This window comes from Mus pahari, chromosome 11 (genome assembly GCF_900095145.1).
Source record: "Mus pahari chromosome 11, PAHARI_EIJ_v1.1, whole genome shotgun sequence".
NCBI lineage: Eukaryota > Metazoa > Chordata > Mammalia > Rodentia > Muridae > Mus > Mus pahari.
The window spans coordinates 7,361,331-7,367,625 of record NC_034600.1 but is presented as its reverse complement, the minus strand read 5'-3'; the positions used below and the strand labels follow the sequence as shown (position 1 = coordinate 7,367,625).

At 41.7% G+C, this 6,295-nt stretch overlaps 1 pseudogene across 1 annotated transcript; it reads right to left on the bottom strand.

The window, feature by feature from the left end:
- Positions 1-1,614: 1,614 nt before the first annotated feature.
- LOC110329250 lies at positions 1,615-2,262 on the bottom strand (annotated as a pseudogene). The gene has a single exon (XR_002380913.1). The product of XR_002380913.1 is annotated as a DEP domain-containing mTOR-interacting protein pseudogene (transcript).
- Between the last annotated feature and the right edge of the window lie 4,033 nt (positions 2,263-6,295).

The following is a 6,295-nucleotide window of genomic DNA, read 5'->3' as shown; positions in this document are numbered from 1 at the left end:
AATATCCTCTACATACCAATACCCCAAATGCACTCTCTTGCCTCCATTTTTGTTTTGTTTTGTTTTGTTTTGTTTTGTTTTGTTTTGTTTTGTTTTGACACAGGGTCTCCTGTATCTCAGGTCCCCTTTGAACGCCCGATCTTTCTGCCTCCACTTCCTGGGTGCTGGGATTACAGGAACCTACTACCATATCTGGTTCAAAGGAAGTCTTTTCTAGATCAAATAAAGTGAGATGAAGAAATCTAAACCATGATGGAGCTTGTAGTGGCCAGCAGATCCCTAAATGGGCATCATAACCCAGGACATGTGAAGGCTTGTAAAAATCCAGGCTAAGAAGGCATTTGGAGTTTCAAGTTTTGTCTCTCTGAAGCCAAGTCCCTTAAATGTGAATGCTTGCCAAGTGCACCTTGCCAGAGGTTTGACTCCGAGTGTCTTACACAGGCATGGACAGACCTCTTGGCTCTCACGATCAGTATATTTCAAATGAACACCAGAAAGCTGCTGGAATTGACTCATAAGGCAAAACTCCGCAGGTCCAGTAAGAGCAAAGATGGGCAGGCGGTTGGCAGTGGCATCCCTTGTCCATCCCCATCACCCATGGCACAGTGGTCTGTTTTATCTTTCACCTCACGATGCAACTGAAACAGGCTAAAGTGAAAGTTGGTGACAAAGACAGAAATAAAGAAGTCAATAGCTGAAGGCTACCTAGCAAGACCCATTCTCAAAACAAACAAACAAACAAACAACAACAAAAACCTAAAACAGAGAGGAAGAAAATTTACTTTGTGATGACCACTTCTAAGCTGTTGAATGCTTTAAGGACCTTCTTGGAAATTGATGTCAGCGGGTCATGTTTCTGGGGATACTGCTTTCATTTTAAGCTGGATGAAATCTAGACCTACCTAACAGATTCAGACTAATATTGGTAAAACCTTTTTTTTTTTAAATTAATGTGGGGTTTCACTATATTGCCCAGGCTGACATTACTACCAGAACTCAAGTGATCATCCTCCTGCCTCAGATTGTATCCTAAGTGCCCAGATTGCAGGTGCTAGTTCCTTATTCCTGCCAAACAAGCACAGTAGACATGACATAAAATATGTAGTAACCATTCTATGGCCTTCTAAAATGGCATTCTTCTATGTTGCTAATTTGGTTTTACAACAACTTCCCAAAAACATGAAGAGTAATGATTGAGAACTATAAACTGGGCTCTGGTGTGTGTATATATGTGTGGTGTGTGTGTGTGTGTGTGGTGTGCATGTGTGTGTTTGTGTGTATGTGTGTGGTATGTGCACTTGTGTGGAAAAGTCCCGAGTGAGGTTCTGAGACAGGCACTCACACTGTTAGTAGATGCTTGCATTGAATTTGCAGCACTTCTGCCTTGCCCTCCTGAATGCTGGGATTATAGACTTGAGCCACCCAGCCCTGTTGTGTTTTGGTTTTTAAAGTTGTGTTACCTGGTTCTTCCACATTCAAACAGCGTATGAAAGATAAGGTGTATATGGTCAGAGAAAAGATCTGTTATGTCCCATTTATCCATTTGCCTGGCAGTCTTACCATGCCACTGTTGTGTTGTTCCGGGGTAGGGGACAAGCCGGGATGCCTCTGTGCTCAGCAGTCCAACTCCTCCATGACTTCCAGGACAACTGTCCTTGGGCCTGTCAGAATCAGATTGCTCAATGTGCAGTAGTCTACATTCAGCATGTTGAGGCCATTGATAGAGACAACAAACTGACAGACCTTCATCCCCACAGCGGCTGCAGATCCACCGGGATCCACAGCCTGGATGTGGCATGATTTACTTCCTTGTACCACAAAGCCCCAGCCAACTGCATCACCAACAATCGTGAATGTCTTCCTTGCATACGGAGTCCCAGGAGTCAAGAGTTCCTCAGAAGTGACAGGTCTCTTCAGCACAGATTTGGGGTTGCAAAGCACAGGGGGGCTGCTGCTGAGTGTCGGGCTGTTGCTGAAGTAGCCACTGCTGCCGCAGCTGCTCATGCTGCTCCTCCGCACAGCCGACACCATCTTGATCTCCTTGCTGGGGCTGACTGACATAAAGCTGGTAGATTTCCGGCTGTCGTGGCTCTGCTTCCTCAGACAGAAGGGACTGTCATGCCTCTCCTGAGAGGACGGGGACTTCTCGTTGAGCAGTTCCATCAGCCTTTGCCTCCTATGGAAGTTCATTCTGAACTGGTAGGGGAGGTTGCTGTCCACAAACAGGTGCTTGTTAGACACTGGAGAGAAGAGACAACCCATGGAGAATGTGTGGCATGCAGGCCAGAGAGCGACACAGCCAGAAGACTCTAGCCAACAGGGGCAAAAGTCCCAAGAAAGAGGCTACGCAAATGCCATGTGGGCTTGCGGAGTGCCGCACACGCACTCCCTTAATGTATCTTATAAAGAAGCACCTTAGATTGGTAGCTGGTATATTTTGGACAAACAGAAAATTATTCAAATACAAATAATCATATAAAAGTGTTTTGGAATTTGTGTCATAAACACCAATTATTCTAGACAATTTATTGGTAAGTATGAGTTTTAATTAAAAATGTTTTGCCTTCTTTTTTTTTTTTCTGTATACTCTCTAGAAGAATGAGATTCTAGAACTGCACTGCAAACTTGGCTTCAGTTGATTCTGCTCTTCCTGGTTGTATGACCTTAGGAAGTTACATTTATCCTCTTTACACCTTGTTTCTTCATTGGTGAAATGATTTTATTGAATAATAGTTGAGGTCTCTTCCAATTTTAGCATTCTTTGGTTCTTTAATCTTCTGAATTTAAGGGTATGATGTAGAATATGAACATGAACATACGTTTGAATATATAATTAAAATATAAGGAACCTCAAATTTTAGAGTTATTTGGAGTTCTGAATATGTTCTGATTTCCTTATGCCCGCACTCTGCTAAGTTTATATTTAGCCAGTTTAGATTTGCTAAGGGTATCTGAATTATATCTGAAAATGTAGCATATAATCATAGAAGTTCAGAACCATCCAAAAGCATAGATAATGATATTGTTCTTGTCATGGACAGGTACAGCTCTGATAAGAGCACTCGGGTTAAGTAAGACTGTTTCACAGCCCTTTCCTGAAGGTAATCTATTGACATAAGACCCAGGATCCCAACTAAGTTCTGAAACCTCCCAGCCAGGTCTTTTCTGATCTCTTCCTAAGCAGGAAGTGTGGTCTTACTTCTCTATGTCCCAATTCAACCAAGTTTAGCTAGAAAGTGAAGTGTCCAGTAACCTCTTAAAAACTCAGTGTTTTGTAAGCTCACTAGAAGCACCAAGTCTTGATTCTCTGAGGTTCCTTGCTGTACCAGTATAGAGAAGACTTCTGGTAATTTTTGAATTTACAGCTGCAAGTACTGTATCTTGAAACCATTTACAAAGTATCATGTTTTATCTCAAGTTCCACAAAAAGGTTTGAGATTCTAGAAAACTAAGCTTGGGAGTAGCAGACTGGCATCCATTGAGGAGTTTAATTTCCATTAAGCTAGGGAAATCATGGCAACCAGTCCTCTGTAGGGAGATTTTTGCCTGGGGTTCTGGGAAATGACTGTAAACCTTCACAATTACTCAAAATACTCCAAAACTTCATAGTTCCCCTTTTGTCAGCACAGTCCAGGAGCCACTCTTTCATTAGAGGTTGTTATCAATCTCCCACAGAACCAGGTTTGGGTTACACTATGTCCTTACATTTACACTTTTATAAATCATATTCTTAGTCATACTCATTTTAGTTTACTATATTTTTAAGTAAACCTAGTAAGATGATTATATTACAATTTTCCATCTCCCCTTTTTGTACATGTGACTATGTGCATGTAAATATGTGTTTAAATTTTTATATGGAAGTCAGAGGTGGGAATTGTTCCCTGTTTTCAAACTCAGAAATCAGAGTTGGCCACAAGTACCTTTCCTTGCTGGTCAACCATTATGTTGCTAATCTCAACTAATTAATGTTAATGTCATTTACATTTGATTTTCTGCTCTGAATATTGTGGATTTAACTTCTTGAAACATGATTTACCTTCATTCTAGCCTTATTCCCTATGTCTTATTATTCTTTTTTTAATTTATATTTTATCTAAATTTTTCATACAACATATTTTGATCATAATCTTCCCTCTCCCCTAACTCTTTCCAAGTCCTACCCACCCAACTTCATACTCTTCCCCACCCCCCGCTAGGTCTCTCTCAAGGAAAAAAAAAAAAACCTAAACAGACTGACAGTAAGATAAAAAGTGCTAAAATAACAAAATACAAACAAAAAACATGGAGTCCATTTTGTGTTGGGCCAACTATTCCTGGCTATGAGCCCTGCCCTGGCATATGGTTAACATACCCAGCAACACCCAGTTGGATAAAACATTTTTTTCCCCAGTAGGTCTTAATGGCTACTTATTTCCAGTAGGTCTTAATTGTAAATGGCTTCTTGGTGAGAAGTGGGACTTTGTGTCTAGTTCTCCTGCTCAGTGCTGAGATTTTGTCTGATCTTGTACATGCTGTTATTCTGAGTTCAAATGTGCATCAGTCCTGCTATGTCTAGATGACACTTTCCTTGGAATCATTTACCACTTCTGGCTCTCCCAATCTTCCCACAATCCTTTTCTGCATAGATCTCTTAGCCTTAAGGAGAGGGGTTTGATAAGGATATCCTATTTAGGGCTGAGTGCTCTGAAGTCTCTCACACTCTGAACACTGTCCAGTTGTAGATATCTGTGTTAATTACTGTCTACTACAAAGAAGAGGCTTCTCTGATAAGAGCTGGCTGATGCTCTGATCTATGAGTATAGCAGGATGTTATTAGGAGTCTTTTTTTTTAAAGCAGAATTACAGTATTAGGTTTTTCCTAAGATCCATAATTTATCTAGGATTAAGTTTTTGGCCTCTAACGTCTCTGACCAGCGGAAAAGAAGCGACAAAACTGATGTCCTTCTCAAAGCAGTTTATTCAGGAACATAACTATGTGCAGTAAAAAGATCCCCCAACCTCTCTTGGCCATCCCCTTTTATACCCTCTAGTCCACTCGCCATCACCCTATTCCACGTAGGCACAGTTCATTGGCACAGGATTACATTCATCACATCATCTGATCTTTCATCGGGGTGCATCTGTGCAGTGCAGCTTAACAGACGTGGCTATCTTGAGGGATATGAGGAGGTCAGTTGTAAGCCGTTAGACTTGGCTTCTGGGACAGACCCCATTTCGGGCTTCGGACACCCGGGCACCTTCCCTGCCAGAGGAGAGGTGGCCACCTGGGAGGGCTCTGACTGCCAGAGCAGGTGAAACAGCCATATTATATCCAGGGTCCCTCAGAGACTAGTTTTTGCAGGTGAGTGTGCAAACTACAGAGGTGACACATCTTCTGGGACAGGCCCCATTGCGGGACTACATCTTCAGCCAGGAGGCAGGTCTGAACACCAGAACTCAGTGCACCTTCCCTGCAAGAATAGAGCTTGCATGCAGAGAGTACTCTGACCAAGGAGACTCAGGAGAGAGCTGGACTCCCAGGACTGCTGACAGAGGCTAACTGAATCACAGGAGGAACAAGCTCCAACCAGAGACAACTATAACAACTAACTCCAGAGATTATCAAATGGCGAAATGCAGACATAAGAATCTTACTAACAGAAACCAAGACCACTCACCATCATCAGAACCCAGCACTACAACTTCAGCCAGTCCTGGATACCCCACCATGCCCAAAATGCAAGACTCGGATTTAAAGACATATCTCATGATGGTAGTAGAAGATCTTAAGAAGGGCATTAATAACTCACTTAAAGAAATACAGAAGAACACTGCTAAACAGGTAGAATCCCTTAAAGAATCACAGGAGAACACTGCTAAACAGGTAGAAAGCCTTAAAGAACAACAGGAAAACACTGCTAAACACGTAGAAGTCCTTAAAGAGGAAACACAAAATTCCCTTAAAGAATTACAGGAAAACACAGCCAAACAGGTGATGGAATTGAACAAAACCATCCAAGACCTAAAAAGGGATATGGAAACAATAATTAAAAAAAAAAAAAACCAAACAAACAAAACCCAAAGTGAAACAACTCTGGAGATAGAAACACTAGGAAAGGAATCAGAAACCATAGATACCAGCATCAGCAACAGAATACAAGAGATGGAAGAGAGAATCTCAGATGCAGAAGATTCCATAGAGAACATGGGTGCAACAATCAAAGAAAATGCAAAATGCAAAAAGATCCTAACTCAAAATATCCAGGAAATCCAGGACACAATGAGAAGACCAAACCTACAGATAATAGGAGTA